General features: G+C 32.6%; 1 protein-coding gene across 1 annotated transcript in view; it reads right to left on the bottom strand.

Moving 5' to 3' along the window:
• Positions 1-11,032, bottom strand: part of LOC143194066 (optomotor-blind protein) — a 176,561-nt gene extending 165,529 nt beyond the window's left edge. The window contains exon 1 of the mRNA XM_076400633.1: positions 10,999-11,032. The gene's annotated coding sequence lies outside the window, so the exon portion shown is untranslated. The remainder of the gene's footprint in view (positions 1-10,998) is intronic.
• Between the last annotated feature and the right edge of the window lie 11,346 nt (positions 11,033-22,378).

The raw sequence follows: 22,378 nt of genomic DNA, 5'->3' as shown, positions 1-22,378 counted from the left end.
TAAGTACAGTAGCACTGTGGAAGTGGTACGTTACAAGGGGGTAGAGAAAAGAAAAGAGAGAGCGAGACGTCGTCGTGGTGGTCTTTTATAGCCGGGAAGCGCATGGTACCAATCCACCTGAGTTGCCAACCTTTGAAGTTGCTGTAGGTGAATGCGTGGTGGCCTAAAGGGTCGTAGCGGTCGCTACATCACTCCTCTCCTAGTGGAGCTGCCGTGGAACGTACCTCTATGTGGTGCATGTTCCGAAATGCAACCGCAATTATGCAGTGGATCGCTTAGGGACTGCTTATGAGATGAGGATCCCAACCTGAGCGAGGAAATTTACGGCATCAGCTGCCGTGGAAGTTCTAGCGGGACGTCGTTTATCTTGGGGCGTTCCGATTTGTTTGAGGGTATCCAGATTTGTTTAAGTGTGGTGCCTTACGTGTCCCGTTTCGTGATGTAAAGGGGTTCATGTGTTGGTGTTATGCATAATGGGCTTCTGTGGTTTTTGTCCGTCAGGCTAGCCTCGTGGGATAACGTCGACCATGTGATGTTGATGGGTTCCATTCCTCGTGCTATCCATCCATGCACGTGTCAAGCACCTGTCGAGTGGCTTATGTCGATCTGGTTTACCTGTTAGGCACTTCGATCACATCGGGGTCACCAATTGCAGGAATGTTCGTTCGGTCGGTCGGTCGGAATGTGTGATTGTCGATGCGATTGTTTTTCCGAACTCTCACTACCATTTGTGGAAGGAATTCATACGAGAATTGAAAACATTGATTGAGTGAAAACTTGCTTATTGCGATATTAAATGATACATGTAACCGACTGGCGAATGGGCACGATTTTAGGTTAGGTAAAGGAAGTATTATGGTAGCGCTGTTGAAGTGGTACTGTTACAAGGGGGTAGAGAAAAGAGAAGAAAGAGCGAAACATCATCGTGGTGGTCTTTTATAGTCGGGAACTGCATGGTACCAATCTACCCGCGTTGTCAACCTTTGAACGTGCTGTAGGTGAATGCATGGTGGACTAAAGAGTCATAGCGGCCGCTAGTTTGGTAGTCACACTGGTTATATGGAGAGGACGACTGCTGCATCTATGAACTCTTTGCTTGTGATTGTAATTGTAAACGCCTCTAACGTGATGCCAATAGCCAGGTTGATGTTATCAGATTCTCAGTCTAGATAAACCAGTCCAGATATAGTTCGTAAAAAAGAGTATTGAAATGTAAAAAAAACATTCCGGATAAACGCTCTAAAAGAAAATTAAAACTTTTGGCGAGTCGATTGTGGGAATTCGTTTATTTTAATTCATTATGAGTTGAGGAAACTTGTATGGTATAGCTTACATTGTATTCCACTCCTATCCAAGATATGTCGCTTTTGAAAATAAATGAAAATTGATTTATTATTTATGTTCATGTTATTCCCTTGCTATAGACATCAATCACAATACTAAATTATATTTGAACGTTGAATTGTATTTAGTACCTAACATATAACCGGATATGGTAATAATGTTAATTATGATACTATATTATGAGCAGAGTAACTCACTTTAAATTGATTTACGATAGCATATTAAAACTTCAATTATTCCTAATTATTATATCTAGGAAGAGAAATTTGATTATACCAATTTAATAGACGTGACAGATTTACTGAAGTAGCTGTGTACACGGTGTTTTAGTTAAGAATTGACAACATAAATATCCTTTATTATCGACCAATGACAAAACAATCTCTAAATAATTATTAATTTTCATTTAAAATAAATAACTGGTAAATTAATGTTTTAAAAGAATTATTTATATATTTTCACAAACTTTAACTAATTGATATTATGTTTTAATATTATTAGTTTTGTTAGCCATAAGTATATTAATGTGAACAAAAATGTTTCCATTGTTTTCCAAAAAAGTTAATTACGATCGGAGGACTGAACTGTCAATTCGTAGAAAATATAATACATTTATATTTATATATTTATTGTTTCAACGCTAATGGGTTATCATTTGTGCACATCTTGTTAAATGGATATAACTATTTGATTACAAAATTGATAAAGAACCGACTTAGTGTTTGAAGATTTGTTTGTAAGATAGCAATAAGATCAATCTTTCTACTATTGTTAGGGTATCGAAGCTTTTAAAACTTCAACTTAGAATACCATTTTATCTGTGAATTCGTAATCCTATGTTAGTATAATTTTGAAGAGTAACAAATAAAATCTACGTAGCTTTAACCCTCACAGGTTTTTAACTACATGGTAGTAATAACAAGACTCTAATGCTAACTACTTTTTCAATAATTGTCTAATATTCAAAGGAGGTTAATTATGTTGCTTAAACCCTCTGCGTTTAAACAAATCATCGATAGATGAAAGTTATCTCAGGGGCAGTAGTATATACTTATAAAGCTTATAGGAGCTATAGGAGCTTATAGGTTCGCAGCTCCGAGTTAGTTTCCTCCATGACAAATAAAGATTTATATCATTCAAAACCCCTCATTAAAAAATGATTGAAAAATGAATAGAAAGTAAAATAACTACTTATGAAAACGAAAAATGAGAAAAGTTCAATATAGTGGTTCGAAGATTTATTATTTTGACACGATAACACTCTAAACGCAAGCCCATTCAAATGGAAAACGAAATTAACATAATAAAAAGGCGAGCTCCATCAAATTGTCGCTTATAATAATTAAAAATGTAGGCCAGATTGTACAGTTTTACGCCCGCAACACTATTACCTACGCCGCCTCGATCTTGATAAGGCCAAATAGAGCTATTAAAAATGTCACGCAAACCATTTTTTACCAAGACCAGAACGCAGCTCGGCCCAGTAGAAAAGCCACGATTAATATTCGAAAAAAAAATGTCTTACATTTCGCATTTCTCGTCTTTCCTCACCATAAAATAGTACTTACATTACCTATTTTCACTTGCGTTCCAGTAATAAATAACAATGTACATCATGTTTTCAATTTAATAAAATAGTTCGGTGAGTTAATGAGTAAATGTAATATGTCTTATATAGAGTGGGGCAAAAGTCGCACTACTATTTAACCGTTGTGTTGTGTAGGCGTCCAAATTATATTATGGATAAATATACGCCACAAGAACGTGCAGAAATAGTGATAATATTTATTAAAAATAATGGTTCCATTATTGCCACTCAGCGGAAATTGCGTCAAAAATTGATCACGAGCGATAATGCCCATGTTCTACTCAGTGGCCACGTCAATAAATAGTCAACATCAATGAATCCACTGAAAACAACTGTATGGTGTGGTATTCATGCTGGAAACGTCACTGGTCCCTATTTTTTGAAAATGACCAAGGTGTTGCAGTTATTGCTACTGCTGAGCGGTACCAAGACATGATTTGAAATTTTCTTAAGCCTGAAATGGAAGAGCAAGGACTAGAGGATATGTCGTTTCAGCACAACACACACAGCTCGTTCGAGAATTCAATTATTGAATGATGTCTTTCCACGAAGACTAATTTCGCAAAGTGGTGATTTAGCATGGCCAGCCAGATCTCCATCAAATTCAAATTTTTAAAATGAAAAGTTTATATAAATAAGCCCCAAAAGATTCAACATCTTAAGGAATTCGTCAAGAAATTGAAGATGTTGCAGGATGTCATGAAAAATGCCTAAAATAGAGCCGAAAGTAGCATAGCGAATTGATGTAATTCTTTAGCCGATATAATTTTTCTTATCATAACGCAAAAAAGATGTAAAGACCAAATAAACTTTTTGTGAAAACCACACTTATTTATCTTTTTATTCAGCAAAGTTATAGGCGGTCAAAATGGAAGAGGGATTTGCCCCACATTGTAGTTCTAATAGCCTGACACCTTTTCGTCTTTACGTCAATTCAGAACATATATTTATATCATCCAATAATCAAGAATTATTTATTATTGGTTAGTTGTAATATTTTTTAGAAAAAAAAATGAAATTCTAGATTTGAATGGACTGAATAAATAGAGCTAAAGCCAATATATTTTATTAGTGTTATTTATCAAAGTAATTGCTATTTTATTCTTCCAATTCCTCATCTTTAAGATAGAATTGATTAAGAATTGATCTAAGTTTTTTTTTCGTAAGAATTGATATGCTGCTTGGCTAAGAGCAATATCAGGGGTATACGAAAGATAACTTGGCACTTTCCATTTATTCAATTTGATATAATTCGGTTTATATTATCACTTCTATATAAATTATATACTGTTTTATACCATTTCTACATTAATTTGGAGATTGCCTTCGAGATTATTTTAACAAAATTATTCAAGTATAATGAATACTTAAATTCACCTAAAACCTTCAACCTATTCTTTAACTTAACGCGTGTTATTACAATTAGTCTCACTTAGAGCTTTCCTCAAATCAAATGAATAAAATAAAAGCTTCCCGAAAGTGATATTTATTAGGTTTAAAATTCATATAGATGAACAACAAACATACGAAATGCTGATACAATATCGCTAATTCTTTAAGGAATTTACATTCACTACGAATAGAGTGTGTCTTCCGAACGTTAAAAAAACAAACACTTTACAATTATTATCTTGAGACACATTAGCGAGTAGTTTATGTAATTTTCAAAAAGAATTGTTTAGTTTATACACATATCTTGATTTTTTCTATATTATAACAATACACTATATGCTGTGTAGTAATAGTGAAGGATTAGTTAGATTCCAACGTATTAAAATTCTAACTTATTAGTTTGCACACTAATTCACATATATTAATATTATTTACATATGCTATGTAAATGATTTTAACTGTTTTACAACTAGGTACTAACGAAATCCAAATAATATTTTCAAAATATTTACTTATTTAACTGTCATTTTATTTCCATTTGCTATAAACCAAATACAGTTAAAACAATATGGTAACCAAAAATATTAAGAATAAGAAATATTACATTGCTAATTATGGGGGCTGAACATTTAAATATACCTCTATAATATATTTAAACATACTTTAAAATTGTATTAGGAGTTTAACATAATAATCGATCTAAACTTAATAAAATATAACTAAATAAATATTCTGTGGCGAATTCTAGTGTCATGAATTTTCGTAATTCCTCTCTATATTTTCTATTGTCCCTTTTCTCTGCCCTATACCCTATAAAGAACCACGGTTTTGTCAGGATAAGGAATAAATAACAATGAGCGTGCATTATAACGAATTATTTTTTATAAAACAAAATTAATTACAAAGTAGAACAACAATTAATTAATTTGGTAAAAAAACATTAACATAAAAAAATAAGCTTAATTTTCATATACATATTTCACATTCACCTTATCGTTAAACTCGACAAATATTTTAATTTATTATTCTACGTTTTATTATTATTAATGGTAATTCAGTCACTTTGACACCAAGAAAAACTTACCTTGTCGCATATAAATGAGCGAGCCTTATTTCCTTTTACTGGGCGGTCTTAATTGTAATTAATTTCCTATGTATTGTGAACGTATCAAGATGTATGACAGAAAGTACAAGAAACATGTAATTTATGTATTTAAATACGAATACTTAGAAATTATTCATAAATATAATTTCTCTATAATTAATAAAAAATCTTTAATGCCTGATATTAAATTATTTCAACATATTATCACTTGATTTATTGATTATTGTATACTATTTGAGATAATTTGATCAAAACACTTGCCAATTAGTTAAAGAAATGTGTATGATGACAGAGAAGAGTATAGACTAAAAAATACACTATTATACTATTGAATATGTGCAGAATCTTGAACCAACATAGCTAATCTGAGTTATTAAAAATATTCTGTTAGAGATTATTAGCAATTGATATAATTTAAATCATGATTAGTAAACCTTACGAACCACAGGGTAAATATTATTTATTTTATAACTTATATATTAACAATGTAAATCTACTTTGGGTTTCTTATCAATAGCCAATATACATATTTGCTTAAGATTTAATTTTTTTTGTATAAATAAAGAGTGAAGCTAAAAAGAAAGCTCAACAAATATTTGGAGAGCCATATGCCAAATACTACCCGAAAAGTAATATTGAAGAAAAAACCCTGCATGGAAAAAATGGGAATTATTAGTAATTTGTGCAGCACGATACCAAGAGTTCTTTTCAGAGAGACCAAAATATTTACATTACATTGAACAATAAAAGATAAGTTAGATAATTTTTCATCATTGTGCTAAAGAGATGCACAGAAACATAAAAGGAAAATAGCATGTAAGGAAAGTCCATTTATGTACAATTTCTAACATGAAATATATCAACAATTATGGAAGTAATGGAACAATTATGCATATTTAAGTTTAATGGATCTGTTTATATGGAAAAGCCTTGTGTTTATTGATTATATTATCACATAAAGAGCAGACATGATGCGAACAGCAAGGTAATTTAAGATGCCAACAAGAACGACTTTAGATCATAGTATAATCTAGAAAACAACAAGTGAAATGACGAAAGTATCCAGACTAACTCAGTAGAGTTACTGTGGTTACTGGCATGTTTTCTTTTCAGATTTTACATTTTAATGATCAGGAAGGTTTCACAAAATTTATACCATTTCGCTAGGCACTGTCTTGTTACAAAATTACTTACTAGCATTTTTAAAGCAAAGTTGCCTGCAAAGCCAAATTAATGCAGGGTAGTGGAGCGAGATCTTGATAACTGCAACTAACCTGAAGGTTTAATAGTTAATTGTGCTTTTGTGATCGAAGTCTATTTCAGGAGTAGTGAATTGTACGCTGTGGACCAAGGACAATAGGTACTCGAAGAAGGTTCAGACTTAGAAGGTGTGCATTCAGTATAAAAAATCATCCCCGAGACTGCGCCTACTTGTTGCCCACTGTGCTAAAAAGAAGATTTCACTTCTTACAAAATCAATTAATGGAAGTTTGAAATAAATGTAACCATGTTGCAATATTAGGAAATACATACTGATCTATAAATTCCATACTCGCCTCGCTTATGTTTTAATGCAAATACAACAAAGTAGTAGTAATAAATTAATTTGTAAATTTTGATTGTACTAAGCATATCTAATGTAAGATGTAATTAATTTAAGAAAAGAATATTTTAAGAAAAACTAATATAAACTTAACACTATAAATATTCATATAGTATTTCTAATAAAACAGCGTATGCACTTCGTCAGGATGTTGCAATATTTCCGCATTAAATGTGACTTTTATTTTACAACATTTGCTGGTTTATAACCTCTAATTATCATCTAACGTTTCGAAGAATTTTGCAGACATTTGGCAACAGGGCCGACCAATATTATTACACAGCATTCTGTCTCTTTTTAGCTAGGGCAAAATGAGAAGGATAAATCCGCTGCGAATTTAAAACGAACTTTGCATTACAAAATGAACTTTTAGCAGATTATTTGACGTCATCTGTGATGATCATTCACTGATTTATTGGAAGGGCTATAATGTTCATATCTAAATCTAAGTAACTAATGTCAGAAAGCATAAATGTAGATAATGGTTTACAACTGATCTACAAATAGAGGCATCAAATATTGTTACACTGTTTAATGATAAAGACATTTTCTACTGAACACATTATGTAACAACATTTTTCAATCAATGCTTAGCTCAAATCACTAATACTCGTAGCAATCGATTGAAAAGTAAATTTATTTCATCTATGGATTCCTTGGAATTAATAAGGAGTTTATCAACTGAATAAATAGATTCAATAAACTTTATTAATGGATTTAAATGCTAATAAAACAATAGAAAATAAAAAGCTAATAAGCAGTCATTAAATAAGTTGTTGACAATTTAGAATTTAGTGAAATATCATATACTAGCTAACAATGTTTAATGATGCATCTATAAGCATAAGTTATCTATCGTTCCTTATATTTTACTAAATATTTCAAAATTCACTAAGAATATATTTATTTGAAAATGAAAATAAAGACTTAAATGTAATTAAGAGATGGATCAGACAGAGATCATCAAATCGGTTATATATTTTTCGACAAATATAACGCACCATAATTTACAGAACCATTTATTCTTTCTATACTCATCAACATCGCCATGAAAGTCAACGGATCAGCTTACATCGAGTCAAAAAACTGACTGTAACAAGTTTAGTATGGTTGACGAAAAAACGATAAATGCGATTGAAGCGAATATATCAGACTAGTATAGATCTAACCACTTGTCCATATGTGGTCTGAATGTTGATTAGCGATTTTTATTCGTTCGACCAATGAAACAATATCTGATGGTGCTTCAAAATGGGTTCATTCCGACATGACATTCCAAGAGTTGTCAGTGCGTTTCTAATAAGCACTGTGTCAAGGTATTGCGTAATAGCTTCTGTAAATGACACGTTTCGTCATATTTGTGGCTGTCATTGAGCCTCTGATAGACGGGATTAGATGGACTACGTGATTATGATGAACGTTAATGGGGAATTTCAGTTCTGTTACGATGGTTATATTAAATATGGCCTAGCGAAATGTTATAAATTTTATGAAACCTTCCTGAAATGTAGATTACCATCATTAAAGCAATGAACAATACCTGGTCATTAAAATGTAAAATCTGAAAAAAAACATGCCAATAACCACAGTAACTCTATTGAGTTAGTCTGGATACTTTCGTTATTTCACTTGTTGTTTTCTAGATTATATTATGATCTAAAGTCGTTTCAGCATCTTGAATTATCTTGCTGTTCGCATAATGTCTGCTCTTTACGTGATAATATAATGAACAAACACAAGGCTATTCCATATAAACAGTTCCATTAAACTTAGTTGTGCATAATTGTTCCATAACTTCCATAATTGTTGATATATTTCATGTTAGAAATCGTACATAAATGGACTTTCCTTACATGCTGTTTTCCTTTTATGTTTCTGTGCATCTCTTTACCACAATGATGAAAAATTATCTAACTTATCTTTTATTGTTCAATGTAATGTAAATATTTTGGTCTCTCTGAAAAGAACTCTTGGTATCGTGCTGCACAAATTACTAATACTTCCCATTTTTTCCATGCGGAAAATATTACTTATTATTCTTCAATATTACTCTTCGGGTAGTATTTGGCATATGGCTCTCCAAATATTTGTCGAGCTTCCTTTTTAACTTCACTCTTTATTTATACAAAAAAATTAAATCTTAAGCAAATATGTATATTGGCTATTGATAAAAAACCCAAAGTAATGGTACTCTTCTCTATTTTATAATAATTGATCGTACTGATATAGATTTATATTGTTAATATATAAGTTATAAAATAAATAATATCTACCCTGTGGTTCGTAAGGTTTACTAATCATGATTTAAATTATATCAATTGCTAATAATCTCTAACAGAATATTTTTAATAACTCAGATTAGCTATGTTGGTTCAAATTCTGCACATATTCAATAGTATAATAGTGTATTTTTTAATCTATACTCTTCTCTGTCATCATGCACATTTCTTTAGCTAATTGGCAAGTGTTTTGATCAATTTATCTCAAATAGTATACAATAATCAATAAATTAAGTGATAATATGTTGAAATAACCTTAATAATATATATTGAAATAATTTAATATCAGACATTAAAGATCTTTTATTAATTATAGAGAAATTATATTTATGAATAATTTCTAAGTATTCTTATTTCAATGCATAAATTACATGTTTCTTGTATTTTCTGTCATACATCTTGATACGTTCCCAATACATAGGAAATTAATTACAAACACTATATTCCACACTATGTGAAAACCTTTTAGTTTTTAAACACACAAGTTTAGTTAGTGAAATTGTTTAATAAGGATTGTTAGTAAAATATATATCAATGAAATGTTTTCCTATTGCTACCTATTATTCTTTGATATAATAATTAATCTTTCTGAGGGTATTGAAATACTTCGCCAGAAAAAGCGCCACTTTTCGAACTTCGCCACGTTTATTATTGAAGTTATTAAAATGTCCATTCATTTCTGAAAAAGAAACATCTTGCATCGAGTTATTCTCTTGAAAAATCTCTTTCTGTCATTTTAATTTATAACTAGTTAATTCCAATGTTACAATACAATGTCGCCTTTTAAATCAATCATTCATATCTTTATATCAATCTGATAAAATCTACACAGTTTTCACCTGAAAAATTGGTACATATCATAAGCTGTAACTAAGACCGTCAGATAATTCTCGGTATTTTAATATCAGTTCTCTTAACAAGGAAAATAACGAAATACGAATAGTAGTAGTAAAATGACTTTTTTAAACCAATATTTTATAATTATCTTTTACTCAAAAAAGCCATTAGATGTAATTAGTATTTATTCTATGTTGATAGTAAAATGTGGTAATATTATCAGCAACAATTAGTAGCAATTTGTGACTAAATGGATATAAATACTGAAATATTATCTAAAAAAACATTTTATTTTTGCTTCCATATTTTTAAATTTTCACACTTTTATGTAATTTCATGAAATCAATAATGTATTAATGGTATAATGAGAATTGGTAATGAACATACTAAATGCATTAATAGGAACTAATTAAAGGCTATTCGATCATCATGACCAAATTGTAATGTACCATATAATCTGTTAATAACTAATCTCATCTATGTTGTATATTTAGTCCCCTTTTTCCTTTATCTCTATGATGCAGTATTCAGTGTAACTGTACAATTTTAGGGTTTTATTTTTGTTAAATTTAATTTAACGGTAATTGCTCTTATTCTTCTTTCGAGACATGACATTATTGATATAGTTAACTTCTTAATTATTGTCCCTTAATCATAAATAATAGTCGAAATTAATGAAACTAAACGATCAATAATAAATTACCAGAAACTATTAAGAGAACTTATCCACTTTCATTTTTCTAAAACAATATCACGAACAATTTTGTTAAAAATCAATAAAAAGTTGGAGTTGTTGTTAGCCTTGCTAAGTTTGAAAAAACTTCTAATTAGTAATATTGGAATGCCTTACCTGTACTTGTCACCGGTTAAACCCCACTATCACTGATTATTTATACGACGCAATTATAACACAACGAATACCGTCAATTGATTACGTCTCGGCCTACTACGACAATATCGTACTTTTAATATCGCACTTAACAATTAACAATAAAAAATATATGCGATCGTATCGTATGTTATACACGACGTGAGGTTTTAGTCCTGGCGGCGTCCTTTTGCCGAAAACAGACTGAAGGCCGAGATAAGAGCCGAAAGGGCATTATTCGGGAGCTTGCGCCAATAACCAAACGGGGGGATGTTCAGGGTCGGCGACAATTCATTTTCGTCCATTAAACTCACAATAAAAATCAAATTGATTTTAATCTCGACTGTGTTTTTAGAAATATAGGAGTAAGTTATAACGTATTTATTTATTAATATATCTAACTTAGTCATAATATATTATGTTACTGTTCATGTTAGTAAAATTAATAAGGTTTAATAAAAAAAAGTGTTCTATAATAACATATATTAGAGGTAGAATTTTATATATTTTCAAGCAATCGTATTCCCATTTTTAGATTTTTTCATAGTGCTAAGTAGGTGCTAAGAAGATATTTCATGGTCCAGAATGTTCGGCTAGAACCGGTTGCTTTGACTGGAAACGGAAAAAGCCAAACGTAGTGATTCTACGAATGTTTTAATGTTCCTTATGAATAAAGGAGCGCTGTGTAGGACACGAACTCTTAATTGTTTGGCAACCTGTCTATCGAGTGTATTTGTAATGCGTAAAAGAAGCAAAGCAAGGTCATCGCAGCGCTGCCAATTGCTTCAAATGTGTCACTTGGATTCATCGCTTCATATTTTTCAGATTTCCGAACTCTCATCATTTTGCCCCATCAAATATTTTAAAGTAATATGTCTTTTCGCAACATATTTTTGGGGGCTTCTTTTTGAAGCAATTACATTTCCATGTATTATTATTATAAATGTTTCATTTCAATGACTAAGTTGGCATTCCATCCCTTCCATACTCCAACATCCATCTACTCTTATCATTTTTTTATATAAAATTATTATGTGGATATTACCTGGTGTGTCGGTAATTCCTTTTCGGTTTTTTTCTCTAAAGGAAACACGTTATTTACAATTGAAATCTACCTTTTATTTATTTACAATATTGGCCAATTGATTCTATACATTTTGCTCATATTTTCGGAAATTATAGATTCCATTCCAAAAGAAGAGTTTCTCCTTACGAGAATACGTGAAAAAATTCCCATCCAAGTGATTTAAATACTTATTTAACTAGTTTTACCATATAATATGACACGTGTCATACTGCAAAATCACCTTGTCACATTCTTGGGTACATTGAGTAAGTTTTTCAATCAACACACAGTTCAAATAGTTCAATTTTTGAGGCTAGCGATCAGCATTAACCGTTTCTTCAGGTTTCAACGGCTCATAATATATGACAGCTGCCTGGACAATAACAACATCACTATTTACGATTAAATGACTTCCCCTTTTACCTTTGAACGGCACCGTTTAACAATCTTAACTATTGTGTCTAAAAATAAAAGAATATCAGTAGGTTATCAGTTGAAATCAGTAGCATAAAATATAGCCAATAAATTTCTAAATTGAAATTGTAATAAGAATATCTCAGAGTAAAACGTAATTAATAAAAATATTAAGTGATCTAGTAAATTGTTGAATATTGATACCATTAATTAGTTGGATATGCTTTTATCTAGAAGTTTTAATAAAATATTTTGCTAGATCCTTAGTAGATCTTAATTATAAATTAACTTATCACTGCTTTTCATTTGCACTTTTATCAATTTAATGATATAATGATCATAACATAATTCATATATCACCGTTACAAAAAAAAAAACATAATCACTTATCGAAATAATGCATCATTCTCTTCACAATTAAAAGGATAGTTATAAACTAATTCTTTATCAAGCTTAATAACATATTTACACATTTGTAAGCTTTAAAAAGTTACTGTTAGACCTTAACATTTATGGATTTATGATTTAAGAGCATTTTTCGTCATATTAAAGTATTTATTTTATTTTATTCATCAATAATTTCATCAACTTCTAGTCTAATAAGTTCTATTCAGCTCAAGTCATTCGCCTAGGCCGGTACTAAAAAATTATAATCACGTTTTTTAGAAGATAGTTTTGTTTTTCAGTTTTAATAGAATAAATATTTATTATGCAGGGCTATCGTACTGATATACGAGAGGTTAAAGCACAGTTAAGTGCACCCATGATATGTAAAATTGGGAAGATTTAACCTTAGGATTCTTAAAATGTCACGGTATCCAAGAGCATTATAAGACTGTTACAATTAGTTATTAGAAAATATGAAAAAATGTCAATTAAAATTAAGTAAATCTTCTAATATAGTTTTGATTAATTACATCTGACATTAGATATACTTAATAAAATCTTATTTAACAAATTTATTTATTTATTTTTGTTATATTCTAGAGTCTCCTTTTACCAACTAGAGTTTATCTGATCTATTTGCTTAACGTGGGCCCCGAACCATGGTTTTCGCCATTAAGCCTACGGACTGGCGAGTGACCAAAATGGAGATCATCCCAGAAGACATCCGATCTTACCCAGCCCGGTTACTGGCGTAAATGGGATCATATTCCTTGTCGTAACATGCACTCTTGTCTTAAGTACAACCACAATTATAAACAATTTTAATAATTTTGTCTCAGCAGGATTCGAACCCGAGACTATAGTAACAGTAGGGGGAACGTCCTGACACCTTACACCAATCAAGCCGACAAATTAATTTATTACTACTGTTCTGTTATCCAGTACGGTATAAATATCCAGTACTGTGTGTGCGTACTGCTTAACATGGGCTCTGATGAATCACTGTTCTCGATATTAAACCTGCCGTCTAGCCACTGATCAATGTGGATCTCAGAAGACACGTCCGGTCTTACCTAGCCTGGTTACTGTCGTGACTGGCATATTTCTTGTCCAGATTTACAGTCTTGCTTTATGATTTATCATAAACATAAATATAAAACCATTCTCCAGCAAAATACGAACCCACGGCTATAGCAAACGTCTTCTTGTCTTAACCACTGTGCAACCAAGCTGACTAGATAAAAAAATTAACCAAACATATTGTCTCCAAGAATAAAACAAGAATATTAAAAAATCACAAAGATCTACGATTATCGAATATTAATAGACCTGCTGGGAGCTTTAATAGTCGTAAATTCCAACGTTAGACATTGAAAAATTTGCCGTACAAACGCTAAAATCAAAATATACGTCAATCCGAACTTTTCGGAAGTCTGGCACGGTAAATCTCTCGAATCTTATTTACCCCTGTTAAATATTTAAACGTTTTTAAGCAGGTTAAATATTTTAATATGCCGAACAAACAAACAGGCTACGGGTTTATGTTTTATTAGTTTTCGTTTTCTTTTCACGGAGACGTTTGAATTTTTTCTGTTTGTTTAGAATTTTCGGAATTTTAGCGTTATTATTTAAAAAGGTTTTTTTTTGCGCTATTAACATGGATATATCTCTTTTTATATGGAGCTATTTGTATTGTAAAACAATTGCGTATTAGTTTTATATCATCAGCTTATTTGCTGAAATTCATTTTCTATTAATTTTTTATACCTTTGTACAAACGAGCACATATATAAATCTATAACATTTATATTTTGTTATAATTTTTTTTTAGTTTTATTGTTGCTTGCAAATCTACGATTTTATTCTCTATGATTAGACCACTTACAATAGACCTTTTCATTTTAAATATATCCTTTAAACCTCCAATGCCGTTTAATGCTCTGAAATAAAAATTAACAATTTAGATAGATCAATTGAAGCCTTAGGACGCTACAGAAGACGTCCATTCTAGGTTGTTGCAAAAATACTGCATTTGCAGTCCCCGACCTGACACATAGATGTCGCTACTAGAATAAAATCCATATTTTAGTTAGCCTTAACCCTCAAAAGATGCGTGTATAAATTTTACAGCTGTGGGATTATTATTATTATTAGTTATTAGCAGACACTCTAAAGATATCGTCTAAAGATAACGTGTACATCATATCATTCACGAATATTTGGGTATGAGAAAGCTCTGTGCAAAGTGGGTGCCGCGCGATATGTGACAATGGATGAAATAATCCCGATTTTTTGCGTCGATATGTGACAATGGATGAAATATGGCTCCATCATTTCACTCCGAAGTTCACATGATGAACCCGCTCCACAGCATGGGAAAACGCAACAGTCGGCTGGCAAGATTATGGCGACTGTATTTTGGGCTGCGAATGGAATAATTTTCATTGACTACCTTGAAAAAGGTTGGAACGTCAACAGCGACTATTACATAGAGTTATTCAACCGTGTGAAGGAGGAAATCACCGAAAAACGGCCGCATTTGAAGAAAAAGAAAGTGTTGCTTCACCAAGACAATGCACCGCGTCACAAGTCATTGAAAACGATGGCTAAAATCCATGAATTGGGCTTCAAATTGCTTCCTCGCCCACCTTATTCTCCAGATCTGGCCCTCAGCGACTATTTACTGTTCTCAGATCTCAAAAGAATGCTGCTGGGATTTTCGTCGAATGAAGAGGTGTTCGCCGAAACTGAGGCCTATTTTGAAGGTAAGGAAAAATCGTACCACAAAAATGGTATCGAAAAAGTGTCGCTATAATTAGTGTATCACCCTTGAAGGGAATTATGTTGAATAAAACTAATTTTGCCAAAAAAATTTGTTTTACTATGGTAGGCCGGGCACTTTTCGATTGACCTGTTATATATATTTATTTATATAAAGAATATATATAAAATAGTGAATATTTCTGTAATAATATATTATATTTAACACTATTTAACAACAAACAAGATCATAAATTATGTTTTACAACAATATCTTAAAAGCTAGATTTATAAATTATTGTAATAATATATAATTAATCAAATTAAATATTTTTTATATTATTGTGGTTAGTTGTTTAACTTGAAGAGATAAAATCTGATGTTCATCATCCATAACATTCCACACACTTAAACATACAATTTTGTTAGCGTCACGAAACCATTTGTAATATGTATCAGTTTAAATATCTCAGAAAAATTGCAGAAAGTAGTAAATAGTAAACATAAATAGTTAATTAATGTAATAGTTAAATATATGTAAATTATCTGTGTTATTAGAACGTACGTAATTAACAAGATTTAGTATATACAAATATTAGCTGTATTAAGCCACTTGAATTATTTTTAAGCGTATTAAGTATTAATTAGCTCTTTAATAACTGATATTTAACACCCTAATTCTAAGAATATCTAGTTTAAAACAAAATACTTTCGAGATGACGTTGAAAGTAGCGTGGAAGAAAGTGAAAATCCAAGTTTGAAATCGTAACAATTGTTAATTATATCGCCCTAACCTACTCGTCGCCTACACACATACACAACACTCGCATCGGGCACCCCCTCCAGCACGCCGGGTCGAGCTTGCATCGACTCCCCTACCCCCACCACGAAACGCGCTTCAACGAAGACCCTTCCCCTCCGGCCCCCAACCTTTGCGCGCAAAATATCCGATCGCGCCGATAATAACGAAGAATCCGCAATCCGCCGGCCAGAATCGAGTTACCTCAGATATCGCGTTTGAAATATCGCCTCGGTCATCTTCGCTCGATCCGAACGGTCTCGACCCGCCCCCTGGTCCGTTCCGCTCCCCGCCGATCGACCGGTGTTGTAGTTGACCACGCCCACGTGGCGCGCACCGACGGCTTGCCCGTCAAAGGAAGAGACGGGGTTTTGATTGAGGACCGAGTAGATGTGGCAGCGATGCGGTCGTAAATAGGAGATAGTGATAGGTCGTTCCTAGTAGGGGTGTAATAGTTGACGGCCGGTTTTATGCTGCAATAAAAAAGTTGCGTTAATAGGATCGAAGATCGGGATACGGGCACTGACGGCGGAATGGATGTGGAAACTTTTTGTCTATCTCGGATAATAAGGAAATTATCATTTATTAATAGCGTTGGAATTAGCTAATATTTATTTTTCATTTTTTTAAAATTAATCTTGCCATATTTAAATAACATTATATTAAACAAAAATATCAGGAAAACATTCTTTGAGAACTTTTAAAATTTACTTTTTAAATTTATTTTCTATTTAAAATGTATTTGAATAAGTTTTGAATTATATATTGCAGGTCATGTTAATATTTCCATTTTTATGAGAACTAGTGATCGCCCAGTGGTCCAAGTTCAACCATATTATATTAAGTTACATCTAGTCTATCCGAAGTAGCAGGGAACTCACGTCAATATATGACGTTAGAATGTCGCAATGTTGCCTCATTTAACTTTGAATCTACCTCGGGTAATAAGGAAATTAGTATTTATAAATTATATTGGAATTAGCTAAAAATTGGTTTTAATTTTTCAATATTTTCATGGAATATAAAGAACAATCCGATTTTTACATTAATTTTTTAAAATTATTATTATATATCTCAAAGGGTCCGAATAAATTATATATTAAATATTGGATGTCGTGTTAACATTTCCATTTTTATAAGAACTAGTGATCGCCCGGTGGACCAAGTTTTACCGTCCTCTATTAAGTTAACTATAATAGCAAGTATAGTGGACTACCCAAATTAACAGTGAACTCACGTTATTCCAATTTATAACGTCAAAGCGTCGCAATGTTGCCGCATTTAAATTTGAACCTATCTAGGATAATAAGGAAAATAGCATCTAGAAAATATATTTGAATTAGAAAATGTTTGCAGTGGTCCAAGTTCGACCATATTGTGTTATGTTACTACAGTAAATCCAAAGTAGCAGTAAACTCGCATCTTAATTTATGTCGCGATGTTGCCGCATTTAACTTTGACAATTTTTTCATTTTATTTTAGTTTTGATATAACATTCTAATATAAATAATATAATGAAACAAAAATGTTATAAAATATAATTTATTTTAACGTTATACTACATTTACTTCATATATTATCTTCTAGGACTTAAACTACAGTTAATAATTAAATAAGTTAATTAGTTAATTAGACATAATAGTTTGTATGTTAGAGTATTGTATTTTATTTTCATTAGTTCTTATTCTCTTAATTGCTCTGTTTCCTTATTACGATATCACTGTATTTCATATTCGTTTTTTTAATTACTTCATTCTCCCATGCTTCCCTTCATGCATTTGAAAAACAATTAACATCTAATCTCTCCTCGTACATTTTAGCCAAATGCTCAATATATTCTGAACAATTACACACATATCTATTCACATAAATCTTTTAAACTGTACAATATGACCTTACTTAGTTATTCTAAATTAATTATATAATCACCTTTAGTTGTTTTCACTCTCATTATTTTGCTGTCTTGATATTGTCAGCGTTGAATCATAATCTCACATCCAGAATGTTTTATCCACTCAGTGTTACATTTTGAGCCATTATTCAAGTCAATAACTAAGCTGTTAATTTCCAATCTAACAATGGTTCACAATTTCATCATTTCTTTATCTTCAGACACACGATGATATTTATCCAACCCGAAAAGTGTTATTGCAGACAATTTTCTCCACATATCCAAACAGTTCTTGCTTTTATATTTCTTTCAGCCTGCATGTTTATTGCTGTTATTCTTTCACATCCCACAACAATTTGATCTGATGAAATATGCAGTGATATGGAGGAATACGTTACCCTCCTGTAGCCATATTGTTAAGACATCTACTGTGTAAGTTTTCTCAGGTTTATTAGTAAAAAGTAAATTATATAAAACACAATTAAATATTTCATTTATATTTACCAATTAACAATTTGAGATACTTTACTTTTTAACACGGCACCTTAAAAATTATTTTATGTTTTGCAAGCCATTCCTTAATTACAGCCTTTGCCGACCACTTGTTGCGATAATTTTCTGAATTGCAGTTCCTATCACGAAAAACAATATATCCGAAATTAATTATTAAAGAAATATTGTGATTTAGAAAACCTAATCAAATGTTATTCTATCTTTTACCTTTTCTCCGTGAACTTTTGTTGTCTTTAGGCTCTTTTTCTTAGCATCTTACCACAGGTGGCCAGGGAACTTTAGCCATTTTGAAATAACCACCTCTGTATATAGATTGAAATAACAAGTCTCCGTTAATTTTATTATGTGTCTTTAAAAAAATTGAAAAGTTTAAAGGTTTAAATAGTCGCTGGGGGACAGATCTGGAGAACACGGCGGATGAGGAAGCAAATTGAAGCCAAATTCGTGAATTTTTACCATCGTTTTCACTGACTTGTGACACGGTGCATTGTCTTTGTGAAGCAGCACTTTCTTTTTCTTCAAATGCGGCCGTTTTTCGGCTATTTCGTCCTTTAAACGGCTCAATAACGCTATGTAATTGTCGCTGTTGATGGTCCTTCCTTTTTCAAGGTAGACAATGAAAATTATTCCATGTGCATCTCAAAATACAGACGTCATAACCTTAGCAGCCGACTGTTAGGTTTTCCCACACTTTGTAGCGGTTTCATCGTAAGTACTCCACTCGGATGACTGTCGATTGGACTTCGGAGTGAAATGATGGAGCCATGTCTCATCCATTGTCGCCTATCGATGCAAAAACTCGAGATTATTACACTTGATCATCTTCAAACACTGCTCCGAATCATCAATTCGTCGTTGTTTTTGGTCAAAAATTTCATTCAATTTCAATTTACGGTCAATAAAATCATTTTGTGGATTTTTTATATGTTTTTGTCGGTTACAACCTCATTTGGGCCTCCACTGCGGTCACTGTCTTCGGTGCTCATTTTACCGCGTTTAAACTTAGCATACCAATTCTTGATGGTTGATTTTCCTGGGGCAGCGTCCGGAAACTCGCCATCAAGCCAAGTTTTTGCTTGAACTGTAATTTTTCCCTTCAAAAAGAAATATTTTATCAACACGCGAAATTCCTTTTTATCCATTTTTTTCACAATAACAAAAGTTTCTACTCAAAATACCATAGTTCACAAACTAATGATCCGACAGCTGTCAAATTTATATATATATATATATATATATATATATATATATATATATATATATATATTGAAAATGAATGTAGCCTCAGAAGTAATTAGTAATAAATAATGATATTATTTCATTTTTTATGATGCTATTTAAGTATGTCAATGAACCAAATGTTCTCTTACTAACTAATTTAATTTAAATTCTAGTGCACTGTATACAGCTGTTTATACACAAAGGATGTCTTTTCACAGGATTATAATAACAATAAAAAAAGATATTACAAAAAGTGGGTCCAAAAAAAAGACCTAACCTATACTGATATTATTTTAAATAGCCACCATGATGGTCTCAAATGTCTGGCGAAAAAATAAACGTCAATGCCACACTAGTATATCGTAAACTACTTAAAAGGTGTTAAGTAGGCTGAGCATTTTCTACCCGCATTGTTTCTCCATCGATTGCACTAGCCGTAGAAAAGGACGCTTTCCTTTAATCGTTGCGGTATTCTTCTCTACCAGCATAATCAAAACGAGTTTGTCGATTTGATATCTTAATGAGAATCTTGATTAGTTGGCTGTGCAACAACTGCCTGCGGATTAACGCAAAAATAATATCGCACTTCATATTTCATGTCGCGTAAAATGGTTTTAATTAAGTTGAACATCTATCGTTTTGCCACTATAAAAGGAACGAATAGATATTTGTATTGTCGAGAATAAGCCAACGCTTATCATGATGCAGGTTCACTACAAATAATATTTTTAACAAATAACATATATATATATATATATATATATATATATATATATATACAACAGTAGTTTTTTTTGTTCTGTCCTAAAAACCAGGCGGTGGAATGCATGGCGCATACCTGGCCGCGGAGACTTGCCCTGGAGTGACAAGTTGGATCGGGTTATGTGGGACTGTCTCTGAGCTTACCAATACACTAAGCCAAAACCGCCTCACAGTTGACCCCTGTGGATCGCTACTGCTACTGCAGTAAATTTGGGATATGGCACCCGCTGATCGGGCAGCCGTTATTGGGCACGAGGGCCCGGCGATTCTCTTTATTCGCGAACCTGAGTTAAGACACAACTGGATACTGTTGTATGAAGGCAAATGTTATGACTGTAGCGACGGATGAGGTCGTTTCAGCCTGGAAAAGAAGGGGAGTTTAGCGGTGACGCGGTGCTAAGCTCCCAGCATGTCGACCAGCTCGCGAACAAGCGCGTTTTCAGAAGAACTTGAGCTAAGTTGTTGTTTGTGGAATGATTGAGATATGAAGTACTTGATTTCTGGAGCCTTGATACCAGTTTCCTTATGAATTTGATTATTTCTGACAAACCATGGAGCGTCTCATATTCTCCTGAGGAGCTTATTTTGGAAAACTTGAAGCCGTTTGACCTGGTTGGGTGTAACAAACTTGAAGTAGACATTAGATCCGTAGAGGAGTACGGTCCGTACTCGGAATTAACATCTTGTAAAATAAGCATTTAATGGAGATGGGAAGTCTGCTAGAAGGGCAGATCAGAGAAGACAGCAGGTTTGCTATCCCCGAACCTTTTTGGATTGCTTTCTTGATTTGGAAATGCCAACCGAACTGCCGGTCGAAGTGAAGACCTAGGTACGTGATGTTATCCAGCCATGGAATTATAGCGGATAACGCTTCTTATGGAAAATGATGGCCTGGGTTTTCAGGGGGTTAATTTGCAACCTACAGAATTTGAACCACTTGATCGCATGATCGAGCTGCTTCTGTAGATGTTCATGAATTGTAACTTCGAAACTGGCGGCCGTGAAGAAAGCAGTGTCGTCAGCGTAAAACGCGACGTCAATGTGCTCTTTTCTGGGCAGATCTGAAATAAAGAGATTAAATAAAGCTGGGGCCAGCGGGGAACCTTGAGGTACGCCAGCATCGATTTGTTTACGACTGGAAAGTGATTCCCTGATCTTGACCTGGAAAGATCTGTCCGAGAGATAGGACTTGATGAGGGCGGTTAGGTCTTCTGGGAGGCCTAACCGCACACACTTAGCTCATCAATCCATCATGTCAGACCTTGTCGAAGGCTTTGGTTAGGTCCAGAAGAACTGCTCCAAGCTTTTTACGTTGGTCAAGAGCGTGATGGATGTGTGCGGCCAGACGGATAGCCTGATGGACGGATGAGTGGTGAGCGCGAAAGCCGAATTGTTCATCAGGAATGATATTGTTTTCCTTTGTGAAAGAATTGAGAGCGTAGAGTATTGCCTTCTCGGCAAGCTTCGAATATACAACAGCAGGCAATCCACTTGATCTGAATTAACATCGCAATATTGCCGCATCATCTCTGAGTTTTAATACATTTTG

This window comes from Rhynchophorus ferrugineus, unplaced genomic scaffold, assembly GCF_030347505.1.
Source record: "Rhynchophorus ferrugineus isolate W39M unplaced genomic scaffold, kcgeb_rfMv2 rfM3, whole genome shotgun sequence".
Taxonomy (NCBI): domain Eukaryota; kingdom Metazoa; phylum Arthropoda; class Insecta; order Coleoptera; family Curculionidae; genus Rhynchophorus; species Rhynchophorus ferrugineus.
This window is presented reverse-complemented; position numbering and strand designations above follow the sequence as displayed.